The 20,701-nt window shown below is 40.3% G+C and overlaps 1 protein-coding gene across 6 annotated transcripts in view; it reads left to right on the top strand.

The window, feature by feature from the left end:
• MAP7D2 (MAP7 domain containing 2) overlaps positions 1–20,701 on the top strand; it is a 132,733-nt gene that overhangs the window by 2,533 nt on the left and 109,499 nt on the right. The window lies entirely within an intron of this gene.

The following is a 20,701-nucleotide window of genomic DNA, read 5'->3' on the forward strand; positions in this document are numbered from 1 at the left end:
ATCTGCACAAGAATGAAGGTTGCATGGGCAATTGTAATAACTGCTGATCATGCATCATCAGGGTTTGAAACCTGAATTTTAAGCACTACAACAGAGAGTGCTATTCCTTCAACTACAGGACTAAATATATTAATTGGTAGCAGAAGACAGTTACCCTATTTGAACCTTCCACTAAAAGAAGTTGCATAATACACTGAAAAATAGTGGGTTACATATGCATGAGTAGCCCCATTCTACAGACAGAATAGAAAATAAAGATATGCAGTGTGGCTGATTGGATGAGATTTGGGTCTGCTGTAGTAGAGAGCTGGGATATATTACTAATCCCAGTTTAATAATAACTGTGAAGAGTACACAATTACTAAAGCACTCAGCGACAGAGTTTAGAACTCATGCTCTTCAGGTACACATTATTATTATTTTAATTTATCTTCTCCTGGGGTTCTCATCCCACCATGGGAGGTCTGTGGGTGGGGAGAATAATATCTGCCCATCTGTGATACCCCTAGAAGTGGGCAATGGCCACTGGGTCCATGTGTTGGGTGCAGGTGATGGTTGTAGCCCAGCCTGGATCTTCCCATCCCCTCCTCCGGTACTATAGCTGCTCTGGCAGCAACTCGGCAGAGTTTCTGTTCACAGGGATTTCCAGTGCAGTGTATGCCTTAGCCTTAGAATGTTCATGGTGTTTTTGCATGCTGCCAAAATCACGCAGTAACAACACAAGCCATGGTAGGGAAATAGCTATTTTCAACAGTTTATATTCATCCACATCTGAGCAGAATTTCATGGTACTAGTAAACTACACTTTCCTCCTGCCAAAACCCTGCTGCAAATAATAAAGGTGATAGAGCTCAAGAAAGATGGCAATAATCTTTTATAATGGAAGTGTTAGGTAAACTAAATATTGGGGTCACTGCCAGTTCTCCATGAAATATTTATTCATCAGTATTAATTATTACCAAATGTCAAGCTTTTGAGTTCCAGATCTTCATCTTCTGTTTCAGTGCTCTGTGACATGTACTTAGATCTGTCCTGGAAACCTAAGCAGAGCTCAGTATTTGTGGTTATTTTTCAGGGAAGTGTTTTTTCTTTCCTTGCAGAAAAGCTTGATCAAAACTAAGAGGATTTAAGAGAAAGGTACATATGGTGTCTAGTTAGGTAGAAAAGATAAACAGAGTGAAAATATAAGGAGCAAATTCTTACATAGTCCTTCAGAATGGTGTTTTGTTTTTTTGCTGCTGTGATGACAGCATTCACTAAGCTGACTTCTATAATATTTTTCAGTGTATAGCAAAGTATACTAATGTTGTTTTGTAATATTTCTTTTCTTTTATGTGAGAAATTAATATTGTTTTCCCAAGGTGTTAATTTGTGTACCTGCTTTTATATGGTGTAACTATTTCATAACCATCAATTTTATTTCAGAATAATGTAATGAATTCTGTAGTTACATAAGAAATGGCTCAGAGGCATTACTAGTTAAAATTATTTTTGTACTTTGATTAAAATGAAGTGAGGAACAGTATCTTGCCTCTTTGAACTGCAAACATGGAGGGGGAAAAAGAAGAGTTGTTTCTTGAATGTAATAAGCTATAAAAGTGTAGCAGTGAAAAATCTGAACTTTAGGGTGTTAGAAGCTGTCTTGATACCATACATAATATACAGATTTCAGTCTGCATTATTGGGCTCTCATATACATATGTGGGAAATACATGAGGGTTAACTTAGATATTTGCTATTCTCTTTTTTTTTTTATGTTGACTGAAGGGGTTTACGTGTATGTCACGTAAATAAAACTATGTATACTGCCTGTTGAAATCTTAAGAGTTTTATAGTAAACACTTTTTATTATGTATTAAAATGATTATAATTTTCTTAGTAATTTTTTTAACTTTAGGTTTATTTATAGCTTAACCTAGTAAAAGAGAAGTTTTGAATATCCTGTTCGTACTCTTCAGTCAGGTACTAACACCACATATCCAGTGCATTGAAAATTGAGAATTTGTGTTTGGTGGCCAGATTATTCTTATTGACTGTTCATGTAATAAGGTGTGTCTTTTTTTCCTTATTCCTATCTGTGAAGTCCTCCATTGTCAATATATTCCATGGTTGGCAGTACTAGCTCGTTCTTTTGCTTTCCTCCACTATGGTTATATTGGCAGTCTCAATGGCTATTAGCCAGTATTTTAATAGATTAGCAATTTTTAAATTAGTGCCTTTTTATTTTGATGGATACAGTAGTATTGTAATTAAGCCTGGCTCCCCTCAAATCATTGGATCTCTCCATGTACAAGCTGGCTTCCATTAACTTCATTGCAGCACTATCTATGGAAGAAAAATCACAATCTCCTGCTAGGACCAGACACACAAGCTGTTACTAAACTTTCTGGCTCAAGCTGCTCTAAATTTAGGGGCATTCTCTGTAAGATTCTCAATAGCAGTTAGTCTCAATTGGAATATCCATACTCAATTTCTGTGCTTAAAATACAAAATTGTCATGTATAAAAGTTGTAACTAAATGCATCTATTCAGGCACTATAAAAAAAGACTAAGCAGACAAACACTATGTTATGAAGTGTGAAAATATTACCTATGTCCTGGTACAACCATCTCTTGCTCCACTCTGCCTTTTCCACCTTCCATCTCTACCTGGCTGTCACAATTTTTTCCAGCCTATCAGATTAGAATTTCAGCAAATCTTTGGAATTCTCTGTTTGATCCAGGTTCTCCTTGATACAATTACCTTTCACTTGATGTGAACAACACATTTTACCTAGGTCAGTACACCACGTTACTGTGATTTGAGTAGTACACATTAATACAGTGTGTTCCTTTGTTACACACCCAAGTTTAACTTTCATACAGCATGTTTCTCTCATACTGGCCCAGGCAAACTTCTAGTTTATTGTTTAATTGTTTACAGGAATACTAGTGTACATTAACAAAAGTTTCACTAATAAAACACCAATGTTCCTCTAGTACTGTTGTGAACTTGTTCTAGTTATTATTTAACCCTTCTTATTTATTATTTACTTCCTTTTCTATGAATTTACCATAAGTCACCTGCATTTGGCATTTAAATCACAGATGACTTGATATTGTGTAAGTGAGGATTTTACCGTTCTAGGTATGTGTATATATGCATATATTTATATATATTGCTCACAGTCAGTTTCTCTGTTTTTTCCATGCTCTAATTTCATAAAACTACATGATTTTAAATTTGGAGCTGTTATAGTATACTAGGTAGTCTGCCACATTGCTTGTGTCCAATACCTGTTTTAGGGTCATTTAATGGGTTACTCGCTAATTTAGTGACCTGTAATCTTAGCTGGAAAAACATTTACTTTTCATCAGAATAATATACCATACTGAGTTTTTAGAGATACCTGTCATTGTAATTGATCTCCCTGACTGTGACTAATGCTTGGGGATGTGTGTGTGCCTGCACACCTGCCTCAGTGAGAGCTGATGTCAGATTGGTCTTCCTGCTGGGAAGTGACTTAAGACAGAGGAAATGCATTTCACTGTTAGAATGAAATAGGCAGAGACTTTCCAGGTTCTTATTGTTCTGTTACTTAAAATCTTATGTCTGACGGTCTCTGCCTCTCTCATTCAGATAATGAATTTAATTTTCTTTGTCTTGATTTCTGCCAATGGGCTGTCAAGATAGCAGTGTTTCCTGCTTGACAGTCTTTTCAAATGAATATTGTAAAGCTCTTTAGTGATGTATTTTGTGTGTAATTAGATAGTGATTAAAATCTTTCATATTAAATGGCAGTTTTGCTTTAAAATTGTTCTTTCTATTTGGTGTTCATAGAGTATTTTTTGTTAAAGTAATAAAGTAAGATGTTCAGATCTTCGACTGTTCCATCTTAGTTTTTTTTTCTCTTCATTCCCTCCCGTTATTCATTATTTAAATTATTATTTAAAAGATTCATGTAATTATACTTTCATTCAACTCTTAACGTTTTTCTCCCTTGGCTCGTCTGAATTCTTGTCAAATGTGAGAGCAAATAGACCACATCAAATGGCTATATCTCAACTCTTGCTTACTGTATGCCTAATTAGCATATGTTTCTGTGAATCTTAGCGCAACAATTCTTTGCCCAATTTAATGTCTAAAAAGTATTAGTTATCATATATATATATATATAGAGAGAGAGAGAGATTCTTTGTTCAACCTGCTATTGACCATGCTTGTAATAGTCACTTCAGAATAGTAACAACCAAACCTCTGCTTTCTCTAGATTTTCTATAGACCAGTGGTGCGCAGAATGGGGGGCACTCCCCTAAGGGGTGTGTGCAAGAGGCACTCTGGGGTGCTGTGAGTAAACTTCTGCCTTTCGCCCTTTTAAAAAAACAAACATACAAATATCAATGTTGCCAACCTTACTTCTGTGCTGCTGCTGGCAGCAGTGCTGCCTTCAGAGCTGGGCAGCTGGAGAGCAGTGGCTGCTGGCTGGGGCGTTCATGTTGTTTGTGGCACAAGACGATTATTTTTTTAATCCCGCACCAGTCCCACCCTGCAATTCCCATTCCCACCTGCTCCCGCATTGTCTGTTGAATTTTTATTCCACTCCTGCTGTTATGACAGCAGGCCCTCTTTGTTTCTATTGTGCTTTGTAACTCTAGTTTCTGACAAGGGATCCCAAATTGATAGTGACTGGAATATGTGTTCATTTTTAAAAGCTCTCATTTTCCAATGAGCAGTGTTTGGGGGAATTGAGTAATATTTTAGGTAGCCTCTCTGCATATGAAGGTAAATGAACCTTTAAATATTTTAAGTCACTCCATGGCTTCTCAGTATGCAAAGTTCTTTCCTTCACTTCGGTTGCAAGTTATTTTCCTTGGTTTATCTTTTTCTCTGATTGCTGTTTCTTTTGGATTGGTTTTGGTAATACTCTTAAACTTTCTGTTTATAATATCAGTCTAAACAGGGAAAACTCACATGTCTGATGAATGAAAATCCCTGTTACAAACTTCGTTTCTGAATGTTCCTTTAATATTAAATTATTTTCCTCACTTCATAGATGAGTCAGCTTTATTGCCTTCCATTGTCAAAATTTAGGCATTCCAGTCTTTTGTAGGATTTAATTTCCCTGAAGATTTCTTTATCCCATAATGAGCTGAAATAGATTTTATCATGTATTCAGTTCCAGATTTTTGTTATACCAGAAAATCCAGGAGATGGTTTTTCACTTCCTGTTCCAGAAATATTTTAATTTCTCCATTCATTTGCTCTCTCTGTTATCAAACCCAACCCATTTAATGAAAGTTCATTTTTATAGTTTATATCTAATGTTAAATCACTCCTGTCTGTGTTGTGGAATGGACCAGTCCCCTTCTAACTTCATTGCATATGTTTCAGTTCGCTGTTGTAAAGTTGACTTGTCCTCCTGCAGTGTCTTTCTAAGTGGATTCTTCACTTCAGTGATGTTGGCCTTTACATTCACTTTAGTGCTTCTGCTGCATTTCTCATATCCAGTGACAGAAAGGTGACAGGGCACATAAAACATTCTTTAATCTTGCAGAGCTATTGGCTTAAGTAGCCATCTGAGAATCATGATGCTACTTGTCCCTCTTCTTGCTGTTTTAATAAATTTCTTCTCTTAGTTGTTTTGTTTTTCCCAATTGTTAACATTAACTCCCTCCATTAGAGAAATAGGCAGTGTTACAAAATGAACAGTTGTAGAGATTTGGGTATATGAAGGGAAAGGGCAGGAAGGGTAATGTTGGTGAAACCATGTGTCAGCTCCTGGATGCCATTGTAAAGGCTCCTTAGAAATATGTAAGAAGATAACAATGACATGATGTATACCAGTTGTTGTCTTTTCTGTTCCAGTCAGATGCTGGAGGGCATATTGATCCCTGTAGTTTAATCCAGTTAGGTAAGCTCTAGCAGTGTCAGTACCAGGCAAATTAGTTGAAACAATTGTAAAGAATAAAATTGTCAGACACATAGAACAGGGGTCGGCAATGTTGGCACGCGGCTGGCCAGGGTAAGCACCCTGGTGGGCCGGGCCAGTTTTATTTACCTGCTGATGCGGCAGGTTTGGCCGATCGTGGCCCCCACTGGCTGCGGTTCGCTGTCCTGGGCCTATGGGGGCGGCGAGAAGCGGCATGGGCGAGCGATGTGCTGGCCGCGGCTTCTCGCCATCCCCATTGGCCTGGGACGGCGAACCGTGGCCAGTGGGGGCCGTGATCGGCCGAACCTGCCGCATCAGCAGGTAAATAAAACTGGCCCGGCCCACCAGGGTGCTTACCCTGGTAAGCCGCGTGCCAACATTGCCGACCCCTGACATAGAAGAACGTAAATTGTAGGGCAAAAGTCAACATGGTTTCTGTAAAGGGAAATCATGTTTTACTAATCTATTAAAGTTCTTTGAAGGGGTCAACAAACATGTGAACAAGGAGGATCCAATGGACATAGTGTACTTAGATTTCCAGAAAGCCTTTGACAAGGTCCCTCACCAGAGGCTCTTATGTAAGTTAAGTTGTCATGGGATAAGAAGGAAAATCCTTTCATGGATTGAGAACTGGTTGAAAGACAGGGAACAAAGGGTAGGAATAGATGGTAAATTTTCAGAATGGAGATGGGTAACTAGTGGTGTTCCCCAAGGGTCAGTCCTAAGACCAATCCTATTCAACTTATTCATAAATTATCTGGAGAAAGGGGTAAAAAGTGAAGTGGCAAAGTTTGCAGATGATATTAAACTGCTCAAGATAGTTAAGACCAAAGCAGACTGTGAAGAACTTCAAAAAGATCTCCCAAAACTAAGTGATTGGGCAACAAAATGGCAAATGTAATGTAATGTGGATAAATGTAAAGTAATGCACATTGGAAAAAATAACCCCATCTATACATACAATATGATGGGGAATAATTTAGCTACAGCTAAATCTAAGAGATCTTGGAGTCCTCATGGATAGTTCTCTGAAGACATCCACGCAGAGTGCAGCGGCAGTCAAAAAAGCAAACTGGATGTTAGGAATCATTAAAAAGGGGATAGAGAATAAGATGGAGAATATCTTATTGCCTTTATATAAATCCATGGTACGCCCACATCTTGAATACTGCGTACGGATGTAGTCTCCTCATCTCAAAAAAGGTATACTGGCATTAGAAAAGGTTCAGAGAAGGGCAACTAAAATGATTAGGGGTTTGGAATGGGTCCCATATGAGGAGAGATTAAAGAGGCTAGGACTTTTCAGCTTGGGAAAGAGGAGACTAAGGGGGGATATGATAGAGGTATATAAAATCATGAGTGATGTAGAGAAAGTAAATAAGGAAAAGTTATTTACTTGTTCTCATAATACAAGAACTAGGGGCCACCAAATGAAATTAATGGGCAGCAGGTTTAAAACAAATAAAAGGAAGTTCTTCACACAGTGCACAATCAACTTGTGGAACTCCTTGCCTGAGGAGGTTCTGAAGGCTAGGACTATAACAGGGTTTAAAAGAGAACTGGACAAATTCATGGAGGTTAAGTCCATTAATGGCTATTAGCCAGGATGGGTAAGGAATGGTGTCCCTATCCATTCCTGTCTGTCAGAGGGTGGTGATGGATGGCAGGAGAGAGATCACTTGATCATTACCTGTTAGGTTCACTCCCTCTGGGGCACCTGGCATTGGCCACTGTCAGTAGACAAGATACTGGGCTGGATGGACCTTTGCTCTGACCCAGTACGGCCATTCTTATGTTATGTTCCTGCTTGGTTCAGCGTGTGCAAGTGGTCAATTACCTGTCACACGTTAAACATAAACAAGAATGACTGTTCTTTATTTTAATAAAATGCTCTTTCTAGTATCTGTGGTTTGTAATTAATTCAGTTTATGTATGTCATAGAATGCTGGAATTTTTAATGGGTCTTTGATCCACGAAGAAAGATACAGACTTATCATAAGGCTAAGTCAGCATGCTCCAGGGTATTGACTACAGAAAGAACTTTGAAGTGGTCTTTCTTTCAGTCAGTGAATGTGCTGCTCTTTTTTATTTTAAGAGTAAATTGGGTTATAGTTTGAGGAAAGCTATAATCTAAGTAAACAGTCCTTGATTATCTATCTAGAATTAAATGTATTTTTATTAAATTTTAAATGTAAGTTTATTTTATTGTAAGTAAAATAAGCCCTTAATTTGAAAAACCTTAATCACAGAAACGAAGATGTGTTCTTTATGTAGTTAAGCAGACCATAGGGCACATCAGAAAATGGATCTTGCTCTCTGTCCCAAAAGGAAATAAATATAATCATCCATTAAATATCTTATCGGGGCATAAATAAATATTGCATTAATAGCATTTTTAATGTTTGATGTAATGGTGCCTTTATTTTTGCAATACTTTCTGCATGGTACCATGACTGGATTTTAATAACAATAGTAATGCTTTCCATATGTATATTTCTTTCAATTAAAGCAATACACAAACAAAAAAAATTAAGCCTCTGTGAGGGAGGCAGGAATTCTGATTTCTTTGATGGAAGAAGCTGAATATTGCAATTGAGACTTAGTCAAGGTCACAAAGGAAATCTGAGGCAGAGCCTGAGTTTTATTGTGTCTCCTGATTCCCAGTCCTGTGTTTCAGCCACAAGACATCCTTCCCTGTATTCAAAACATTTTATCTCCTGTTAATATGTGCAAGTGTTCGTTGTTCAACTTCAAACTTTTTTTAGTAAGAAACACCGCTAACTGCTGTGTCTATGATTAGGAATGGCAGTTATGGAACTGTCTAAAGACCTGGTCCGAAGCCCACTGAAATCGATGGGTGCCTTTCCATTGACATCAATGGGTTTTTGATCAGGCCCTGAACGAAGACATCTAAGGGCTTCCAAGGTAGGGTGACCAGGCAGCAAATGTGAAAAATCGGGACAGGGGTGGGGGGTAATAGGAGCCTATATAAGAAAAAGACCCAAAAATCGGGACTATCCCTATAAAATAGGGACATCTGGTCACCCTATTCCAAGGTCATGTTCCAGGATGTGGTTGTGTAAATTTTTTTGAGGCTAGATTCTAGAACAAACTCTGAGTAGGAATGAGGCAATGGGAGATGCGCACAGTGCATAATATAGGTTGTTTAGAGAGAGTGTTCTATGGAGAGAGCAGAGTTGGAGAAATCACTGACTTCTACAGTCAGTGAAGTGACTGAGAAGCTGAAGACCTAGAAGAAAAGTCTGAGGCCTGGTCTACACTGGGGGAGGAGATCTATCTAAGTTACGCAACTTCAGCTACATGAATAACGTCGCTGAAGTCAGCGTACTTAGACCTACTCTCTGTGGTGTCTTCACTGCAGTGAGTCAACTGCTGCCGCTCCCCCATTGACTCCGCCTGCGCCTCTCGCAGTGGTGGAGTACAGGAGTCGACAGGAGAGCGCTCAGGGATCGATTATCGTGTCTAGACTAGATGCGATAAATCGACACCTCCCCCCCAGATTGATCGCTGCCCGCCGATATGACGGGCAGTGTAGACATACCCTGAGAGAGACACCTGCATCGAGAAGAACAGGAGTACTTGTGGCACCTTAGAGACTAACAAATTTATTAGAGCATAAGCTTTCGTGGACTACAGCCCACTTCTTCAGATGCACAGTGGGCTGTAGTCCACGAAAGCTTATGCTCTAATAAATTTGTTAGTCTCTAAGGTGCCACAAGTACTCCTGTTCTTCTTTTTGCGGATACAGACTAACACGCCTGTTACTCTGAAACCTGCATCGAGACTCAAATAACCTGAGGTGCACTAATTTTTATAAGTTAGTGGGAACAGATCTTATTGTGTGCAGTTATTTTGACAGAATGAGGAAAAGTGCTTTTTGGTATATAATTTTTTTTTTCCAGTATATTTTTCTTGATCTGTTTTATGTAGTGTTCCTGAGTTTTAGATATTATTCCTTATTTGGATATCACTGGTACTGAATGTACCTTGATTTTTTTGTAAGTTACATATTGATAAAAGGGTGTATAGAAGAAAGTAAGTAGGTCTGCCCCTGAATCATAGTGCATTTAAGCAAGCATAAGAGGGATCAGGGAGCAAGTGAAAAGGTGACTGACTTAAAATTACAAAAACCATTTGAAGAACATATTTTTATTAATGTATTCAGCACTTCTGGAACAAATCCATGATGGGTAAATATTTTTCTTACACAGGAAATTGGTGTTCCCCTTTCTGTGCACAGACTACTGCCTTCCATAATTTTACTTATTATTTTCCTTGTTTGGAGCTTATGGACAAAGTTGTTTAATCCTGACTTGAAATTTTTCTTGCTGCAGATACTATGTTTGTCATTCATACACTGATCAGGTGTTCAGAGCTTGAAAGTTTTACTTGACTTCTTTTTGCAAGGGTAATAATCCTACTGGTTTAAGTAAAGAACACCTATGCTGCCATGACCCCACAACCATGTATGTGCAACTTTTTTGGAATCTACTGGGTAGCATGAAGATTCAGGAGCACTGCCAGCTTTTTTGCCGCCCTAGGGGGCGGAAGGTCCCACCCCCAAAATACCGCCCCTGAAATACCACCAACGACCGGGGCGGCCAAAGATCCGCCGCCGTGGTCACCGCCCCCCAAATGTTAGCGACCTAGGCAACCGCCTAGGTCGCCTAATGGGTTGCGCCGGCCCTGTGAAGATTTGCTGATTATGTAACCAACCTAAGTAAATCAGTTCTGGGTCTGGCTGCTGCTGCTCCTCCTGCCTTCTTGAGCATGCTCTAGGCTCTAGCTTCTCATCTCCACATAGGTTTGCTGTTCCTTACTGCTACCTTCCCTCTGAAAGGAGCAACCCCTGGGAGACCACTTTGCTCCCTGGCTGCTCCTTCCTTCTGAGAAATGTATTGGCTTCAGTTACTCAGGCCAACTCAACCCAACCACATATCTGATTGCCTTAGTTTGCCTCAAGACACATCTCACTTCATATCTAAGCACAAAACAAAATTGTGCAAAAGCAGGGGAGTCTAGAGCAACTGCTGTCTTTTCTTTCTGTTGCTTCAGAAGATTGCCTTTTAAAAGTAGTAAACTAACATGTAGGTTAATAGTATTGTTATAGTATTTGGGACAGCAAACAGAAGCCATAAACAGTAAAGCTATGTAAAGTTTTCATGTGTACTAGGTATTTGTAATGGAAGGTAAATTGTGTTAATTTTAATGGACATGGTAAGTTAATGAGCAGTCAGAAGACACTGGAAGTTTCCCCTAGCGCTTTCAGATAGAGCCAGGTTTGTTATCTTTAGAAATTTCCTAGAAGGGATTAAGTTAAGCAGTTTTGTTTAGCGAACAGTAATAGAAGAAAATTTGCCTACAAAAATACATTTAAACCACTTGCTCCCCTTGTTGGAAGCAAGGGGCGACTGAGGGGGAGGGATGTTACGGAAGCAATGAATATCGCTCTCAGGGAGTGAGTAATGGATGTTAAGATGTGTGTTTGGTTGGCATGAGTTATTACCAGTTTGAGAATTTCACTGACAAGCTCTGAAAAGACACTCCAGCCAGAGGAGAGTTGTGCTGCCGCAAGGCCTGTCAACAGCGGAGGAGGATTATACACGAATAAATCGGGCCTTTAATAAAAGCACAACTTGGGCTTGATGAGAAGGGGGAGAGGAGGTGGAGTGCCTGCAGCCAAGAGCCTAGATGGTGAGTTCCTGAGTTAATTACTCAAATGGAAGGACTTGGCTTTTGGAGATGGGGGGAGGGGGGGAGAGAGAGGGAGTGTGAGTGAAAGCATGGCAGTTATATGGAGTTGCAAGGCAAGGGGGTGTTATCCCCAAACCTTTAAAATCATGAGAACAGAGGCTTTTCAAAAGCTTAAATATATTTAAAGTAATTTCTGCAAAATGTTAGGTAACTGCTGTCCTTATGATCACGATATATTAGTCCTCAGGGAAACTTAAATCAAGATTGACACAAACCATGAATCAAATAAACCAGAGAATGTAGTGAACTTTAAAAAAAAAAAAAAAAATCCAATAACTGGAGCCTTCTTTTTTTTGATTTAGGAATTTTTAGATTAGTCTGTAAGAATTTGCTTCAGGTATACACAGACAGGAAGTTGCAATTTTCTCCAAGTATTTCTCTCTGCACTTGCCCATCCTCTTTGTGAGGAACTGCAAAGAGAATCGTGAGAATTCTATGTTGGAGGCTACATAAGTTGAAATATTCATCTGTACGTGATGTTTCTGGTGCATCAGACATGCAATCTGAAATGAGACAGAGATGCTGGTTTTGTTATTTAGAGATACCCTGAATATCGGTGACTATTTGTATTTCCTCCCTAAACCTCAGATGATACGTTTATTTTTAATTTGTTTTTTGTATGACTAAGAGTAGAAGCTGTCTGTCATTTACATATACTGTATTATGATTCTCCTGAGTAACTTTCAGCTTGATTGCCATCAGATCTTAAGGGAAAGCAGGAGAGGCAAGATGGGATCTCTTAACACTGAATGGTTCCTTTTTCTGCTAGACTCATAATGAGTCAGTCAAGAGTAACAGATTGGAGAATCCAAGATGCAGTTATTTTAACTTCTGGGCAAGTGGGATACATTTGAAATGATACAGAGCAGACTCTCATAATCTGCTGTGATTTTTTTTATATATGCAGCTACTGTGTCCTGCACTAAAAAAATACCATTCATCAAGGTGCAACAGCAGTGTGTCATCAAGGTGTGGGAACGAACTGGCTGAGCTGCATTACCCAGTGTGTGAATAAGAACTCTTCCTTCTTGGTCTCGCAAGCATCCCAGTAGCAGTCATTTGTTGGTTGCCCTGTGGAATCAGTAACTTCTGGGATGACCAGATGTCCCAATTTTGGGGTCTTTTTCTTATATAGGCTTCTGTTACCCCTCCATCCCTTGTCCCGATTTTTCACACTTGCTGTCTGGTCATCCTTCAGCAACTTGTGAAAGATCTCAGAACAAAGGAGCACTCACTTCCTATGGAATTTTGAACTCTTCCTCAACCAGAGGCTGGGGCCCTTGGCAGAAAGCTGAAGCTCCATCGCATGGGGCTGAAGTCTGAGGCCCTGATCCCCACCACCTAGTGCAGAAGCCAAAGCCTGAACAACTTAGCTTCACGGGGGTCCTGTGGCATGTGGCCCTAAGCAATTGCCCGGCTTGCTACCCCCAATGCTGGCCATTGCTTTTATATGCAGAAAACAGTTGTTGTGGCACAGGTGCGCTGTGGAGTTTTTATAGCATGTTGCGGGGGCCTCAGAAGGAAAAAGGTTGAGAACCCCTGATGTGAACTATGTCAAGTTCAAGTTTTAGAGTATGAATTTCACCTCTAACAGTGGCTTATTTTCAGTACTTGCATGTCCAGTTTCATATTGGAACAAATGACACACTCTTTAACACAAATTATGAAACTAAAATGTCCTTATTTGCTTTGAACTTTTATATGAAAATGTCAAAACACATTGTTTCCCAGGTAGCAGTGGTGCTCCATAGTGCTGCTTCCAATCTCTGGTTGATCAAGATTGTTTCCCTCCAATGCTCGCCATGTCATGGTTATCCTTGTCTTAGTTATCTGGAATCTGACAGTTAAAATCAGTGGAGATGCTTCCGCAATGTGTTAGGTTAGAACTGTGTAGTAAATGGCATTGTGAGTAGAAGTCATCAGCTTGTGGAACTTGCTTCCAAATAGGTGGCTTTCTGAGAAGGATGCTGTGCTTTAGGCTAACGCGGCTTACACTGAGATCTGGGTTTCACAAGGAAGATATGTCTGCCAGTCAGTAATTATGGGCAGTAATAGCAGTGATGATTTCACCATGCTGTGTGAGTTGTAAAGCTTTTCAAATAACTTAAAACTACACTGATGGGCACATATTTGGAGGGGAGATAGGAAGGCGGGTCTGAGGTGTTTTTTACAAGTACCTGTATGAATAAAGTAAAGGGAAATTAGTCAGGTCAAATTTGATCCAAAATGTAGGTTTTTTTAAATATACTCTTTTTACCAAACAAAATGTTTTCATGAAATTAAAAAAAAAAAAAATCTTTTAATTGTAAGAGCATCTGAAAGTGAGACTGATTAGAAAGCCAATGTGAAAACGATTAGGCTGCTTTCGTTATCAAAGTCCAGTGGAATGTGAAGGAGGAAACACACAGCATGAATACTAAAAATAGTGAATTTAAAAAAAAATATTTGCAGTATTAATTTAGAGTGCTTCTTGTAATAGGGTTAAGGATTGCTTACTTACATTTTATTTTAAATAAACCAATATGGTGTAGTGCAGTGGTTCTCAAACTTTTTTTTTTTTTTGCGGGCCACTTGAAAATTGCTGAGGGTCTCAGCGGACCACTTAATGATCTTTCCAAATATTGTTTGTACCGTTAGCTACCTATTGTAAAGCACTTTCGACAAAAGCACTATATATAAAAAAACCTTAATAGTTTTTTCTTTCTACAAATAAAATCACACAACTCATATTTTAATATCAGTAGTCTTACCTTTCTAATTTGATGGATATGCCCTCTCTCTCTCCTGCTGCGGCAGCCCCCAATCTGGGACTGGGAAGGCGGGGGGGTCTCTCCAGGCACCACCCAGGTGTGCACCTTAGAGGGAACTATCCGCGGACTACCTGAATGGAGCTCACGGACCACTGGTTGTCCACGGACCACTGTGAGAACCTCTGGTGTAGTGGACTGAGCATGATCCTGGAACTTCTGAGTTTTAGTCACAGCTATGCTGTTGACTCGCCATATATCCCTGAGTACTCTCATGTTCTTCTCCACATCTTCCCTATCCCAGTAGGGATGATATCTAACAAGGGTGTTTTGAAAAGTAGTATTTGTACAGTGTTTTGAAAATGTAAAGTGCAAAGTATTAACTAAATCAGGCTTTTAAAAATAGCTCACCTGGTGAAATTAACACACAGCTTGCCCACCTCAAAAGTTACCTTCCTTGTGGCCAGGAGGAATATGGGTGTCTGAATGGTGCTGGTGGAGTAGAGTGGGGAAAAATCTTGAGGGAAATAGTTTAATTCAATACATCTTGTTACTGTTCTTTGTAGGTGCAGGGAGCACTAATAGAGGTCTGTTACAAATTGGCAAAGAAGAAAACATGGATATCTTGACATTGAATTTGTCAGTGAAAAATTATCTAGGGTCAAATTTCAGAGTAGCAGCCGTGTTAGTCTGTATCCGCAAAAAGAACAGGAGTACTAGGGTCAAATTGTGGCCCAACCTGATGACCAAACTTCCACTGACTTCACTCGGGACAGGATCCTCACCCCTAGTATTTAGTTTATACCAAAATGGAGAAGTCTTCTGAGACATAGGCATTTCTTTAAGGTGTCTAGTTGTCATGTTTATGGTAACATTGAGAATATCATACTAGAAGCATCCATGCATAGCCAATCTAAACTGTGCTGGGTTAACAATGCAGGATGTGGGAAAACAGTGTTTTGGGTGAAGCTGGTGTGGTGTGAATGTGGCACAAACAGCTGTGATAGGCTTGTCACTAGAATGTATTAACTGCAGAATTGGCATTCAAACCCCTAAATCTTCTGTTGTACAAAATAAGGCTCCACATGTTGGGAACAGAAGCAAAATTAAGCACATCCTTTAAACAAAACTTAAGAGACTTGGTTGTACATAATAGATGAAATTGAAAAAAGAGATCAGAATTGTTTACTTCTATCATTCTGTGAAGGCGAACGTCACCGGGTTTAGAGAGTGATAGACAAATAGTGTATCAATTACAGATTGATATGTAACTGTGGAACCAGAAATCCATGTTGTTCATTTTTCTTTAATCACCTGGATGAATATTCTTGTGAATGTGGTTTTAAAAAAAGAGGTGGTGGCTTGCTCCTGGTTAATGATCTTGGAAATAAATACTTTCTCTCTCTCTCTAAGTAGTCCTATACTGTGTGGGAATGCATGCCTGAACTTCTACCATGGGTGTTGGTTAGAAATGATTTCATCCTACATGTAAATGGTGGCGAGGGTGTGGAGGGGGTGAGGGGTGGGGAGGAATGCAGTTCAGTAAGGTTATGTTTGTACGGTCTCTGATCATTGTATATCCTTTGGTATATGAAGTCCCCACTTTTAATCTTTGTGTATCAGTGTAACTAACAGGGTGCTTGGAGGGTAGTGGTGGGCTGATCAAGATGCCTCAGTCTTTCAGACACTCTGGGTAGGGGAACACGGGCCTTCCCACTATATCCCAGCCCAAGGCCCTGTGTGAATCAACCCCTGAACAGGGGCACTCCAAGCAGGAAGTCCAAAGCCACTGTCCTGGGCTACTTCCTACCAGATTCCCTTCAGCTTGGGGCATGGCCCCTGTAGTCCAATTTGCTGAGGAGGCTTACCTCCCGTGGTGCCCTATTGTGGATCTTGGGTGGTGTCCTGCTGCAGTCCCAGGCTCCTTCGCCGGGGCAGCTGTAAGTTTGGTGAAGCCAAACCCCACAATGTCTCTGGGCTGCAGTCATCCAGTTACCTCAATTGCCAGAGGCTCTGAGGTCTCCTTCACAGTCTCCCTTGGCTGGGAGACAGAACATGCTCCCTGGTGGCTGCCTTGTTTGGTAGACTAGCAATCCTTCCGGTCAGGTAGGGCAGTAGCTAACTCCTGCCTCTGCCAGTCAGCCCTGATCTGGGCCTGGCTCTCTCCCTCCTCCAGGCCTGGCATTAGCTGCAGGTATAACTGGGTGGGGCTAGCTGGGCCCAAAGGCTCTCCTTAACCCCTGCAGTGCTGGTGGGTTGTTTCTCTGCTTCATTACAATCCGATAAATATTTTTTAAAGGCATAATAGATAACAAAAGGTCAGTAAACATTGGTACATAGTGCATTTGTTGCTGTAAGAGGTGTTCTGTATTTGCTTACTCTAAAATGATTCTCAGTAAAGTGTAAGTTAAGGGTGATTGAAGCAAAAAGCATAGTTAGTGGGAGGCATCTACATTTTGTTGGAAGAGATTATAGGTGTGGTGGGAAGTCTGGAAAATGGGATTAAGATTAAACCTAGACAGTCCCTGACAGATGTTTGTCCAACCTGTTCCTAAACACCTCCAGTGACTGAGATTCCACAATCTCCCTTGGATGCCTAATCCAATGCTTAACTATCCTTATAGTTAAAGTTTTTCCTAATATCTAACCTAAATCTCCCTTGCTGCAGATGAAGCCCATTACTACTTGTCCTACCTTCAGTGGACATGGATAAGTTGATCACAGTGCTCTTTATAACAACCCTTAACATATCTGAAGACTGTTATCAAGTGTGTCTTCCCCCCCGCCCCCAGTCTTTTCTCAAGACTAAACATGTTCATTTTTTTTATCCTTTCCTCATAGTCTGGTTTTCTAAATCCTTTCATTTTTGTTGCTTTCTTCTGAAACTCTCCAATTTGTCCACATCTTTCTTAAAGCGTGGTGCCTGAAAATGGACACAGTGCTCCAGGTGAGGCCTCACCATTGCCAAGTAGAGTGGGACAATTACCTCCTGTGTCTTACATACAACATTCCTGTTAATACACCCCAGAATTATATTAGCCTTTTTTTGGCAACTGCATCACATTGTTGCTCATATTCAATTTGTGATCCACTATAACCCCCAGATCCTTTTCTGCAATACTACTGCCTAGCCAGTTATTCCCCATCTTTTATTTGTGCATTTGATTTTTAACTTCTGAAATGAAGTACTTTGCACTTGTCATTATTGAATTTCATCTTGTTGAATTCACACCAGTTCTCCAATTTGTCAAGATCATTTTGAATTCTAAAGTGGTAGCAGCCCTTCCCAGCCTGGTGTCACCTGCATATTTTATAAGCATACACTCCACAACATTGTTCAGGTCATTATTGAATAGTACTGGACCCAGGACGCACTCTTGTGGGAACAAATTAGACGTACCGTCTTTCAACCAGCTATGCACCCACCTTGTAGTGATTTAATCTAGATCACATTTCCCTAGTTTGCTTATGAGAATGTCGTGTGACTATGTCAAGAGCTTTACTGAAATCAAGATATATCCTGTCTATAGCCCACCCCCCAATTCACTAGGCCAGAACCTATGAAAGAAGGAGGCTTGATTGGTTTGGCATGATTATTCTTGACCAATCCATGCTGGCTATTTGTTATCTTCTAGGTGCTTATAAATTGATTGTTTAATTTGGTCCAGTATCTTTCCAGGTATTGAAGTTAAGCAGACTGGTCTATAAATCCCGGATCCTCTTTCTTTCCCTTTTTAAAGATCGGTATTATATTTGCCCTTCTGCAATCCTTTAGGATCTCACCTGTCCTCCAGCAGTTCTCAAAAATAATTGCTAAGATTTCTGAGACTTCTTCAGCTCATTCCTTAAGTGCCCTAGGATGAATTTAATCCGGCCCTACTGACTTGAATACATCCAACTTCTCTAAATATTCTTTAAGCTGTTCTTTCGCTATTTTAGCTTGCAATCCTTCCTCCTTATTAATATTGATTGTGTTAAGTATCTGGTCACAATCAACCTTTTTAGTGAAGATAATCAATCTCTGGGCACATTAACTTTCCTTTTTAGCAGAAGCTAAAATTTCATTGTTTGCATTTGGATGGTTTTGTACTCGCTAATAAATTAACTCAAATAGTGATTTTGTTCCTATTTTTAAAATGTTTTTGTGGATTCATACTGACTAGCAGAGAAACTTTCAGTTTGTCCTCTAGCCTGTGAGCTTGTTACATCGTGTGAGGTTATATAACAATGCCAAGCACACAACAAAAAGTCTGCTCCAAAGAGAAATACATAAAGTTCTAAATATCTCTTGTTAATTTAGAAAACCACCTATTCTCAATATGGAGGCACAGTAAATCAAATAAGGCAAACACTGGTTGAAATGAGCTTATTATCTTAGTGTTAATGTAGAATTGCAAACAGGTCACTTTTCTGAGATAGTTAAGTCAACTACATGGTCTTCATTAAAGTATGAAATCTTTCAATAATAAATAAAAATTCAACTCAATAGTTTCTTTTTCTAGCTCAGACTTTCCTCTTTGGATCCACTGTATATAACTTTGTCATCCTTGACCCTAAATATTTTCTCTCTACATGTCTGCAAATCTGTAAGTTACCACTTCACAATGTTGAACCATCTCCTCTCACATTAACTTGCGGTACCCTTCCCTGTAGACTCATTGTGTCCCAGCTCTCTGAACATGGACAAATGCAACCAAATCACTCCTATCCTCAATTCCATTGGTTCCCTGTTCACTTCAAGAATCTGTAGACTTTTTCAGTGCTTCATCTGCTCTGTGGTAAGCCTGACTTCAGTTTTGTTCATGAAGTCTCCTGCTTAACCATCCGCTAGGTGGGCCTGTTGGTTCACTTGCTTCAGTTTTCTCTGTGATATTCAGGTGAATTTAGCTTTAATGATTTTGGGGGGCCGGAGGTCTGTTGGATGGGAGCATGTGATCCTCGTCAGTAACAGTTCTCTGAATGTTCATTTCTTACTTTGTGAGCACTTACCAAGAACAATACAGGAAAAGGGGTTTCTCTCCTGTTTTGTCGCATGTTAGGAAGCAATCCTCTACCCCTTCAGTAAAGAGGCACATTTTTACCTATTCTCCTAATGCACCCCTCCACCTTTTATGGACTACACCGGGATAGGTAAGCTTTTTGGCCTGAGGGCCACATCTGGTATAGAAATTGTATGGCGGGCCATGAATGCTCATGAAATTGGGGGTTGGGGTGCGGGAGGGGGTGAGGGCTCTGGCTGGAGGTGCGGGCTCTGGGGTGGGGCTGGGGATGAGGGGCTTGGGGTTGGAGGGTGCTCCAGGCTGGGGATGAGGGATTCAGAGGGCAGGAAGGGGATCAAGGCAGGGGGTTGGGGTGCAGGGAGGTTGAGGGATCCAGCTGGGGGTGCAGGCTCTGGGGCGGTGCTTGGCGTGTGGGCAGCATGTGGAGCCCCCTGTCTGCTTCTATGCGTAGGAGCCGAAGGTGGGACATACTGCTGCTTCCGGGAGCCACGCGGAAAGCCCCCGACCCCACTCCCCAGCGGGAGCTCGAGGGCCGGATTAAAAGATCTGGCCAATCAGACGTGGCCCGTGGGTCATAGTTTGCCCACCCCTGGATTACACCATATTCTATGTCAGTGGTTCTCAAACTTATTTGATCGTATCCCCACCCTTCTTTGTGTCTGTAGTAGTTTATGCCACCCCCCCCCCACCACACAAGTACATAAAAAAATCAACATGCAACTCACTAAATATTAAAAACAGTAAGGCACTGATTCAAACACAGTCAATGATCCATTGTAATAAGAGCAAAAACAAAGCTCTCGATACTTATGATTAAATGTGCAAATGGCGTCTTACAAATGGATTAACATACAGATGGCAATGAGTTTGTATAATGCTATGCAAACTTACCGAAAATCTGTCAAAATGCACAACACCATCTGATGACTCGGTATGTCTGGAGGAATCAGTTTTGCTAGTTATTCATGGCGGTGCATAAAGTGTTCACAGTAAGTATTTTTTTTCCTAAAGCTTCTCATGTCCCCTTCCTCCCTAATACATTGTTTCCCCCTCTACCCCTAGTTTGAGAACCTCTGTTATAAGTTATCACTGGGTGGTGAGAACTCCTCTTCCAATCCCTACTTTTGTGGGCTTTGTCTATACTGGGAAAATGCATCACATTAGGAAACGTTAATACTGTGTTAAATGTGTGGATAACGTCATCAGCGTGTAAAAACATGTTAACTTGTCAAGATTATCCTTCGTCCAGAGGGGTATCCCTTAGAAGTCG

Source organism: Malaclemys terrapin, chromosome 1 (genome assembly GCF_027887155.1).
Source record: "Malaclemys terrapin pileata isolate rMalTer1 chromosome 1, rMalTer1.hap1, whole genome shotgun sequence".
NCBI classification, from domain to species: Eukaryota; Metazoa; Chordata; order Testudines; family Emydidae; genus Malaclemys; species Malaclemys terrapin.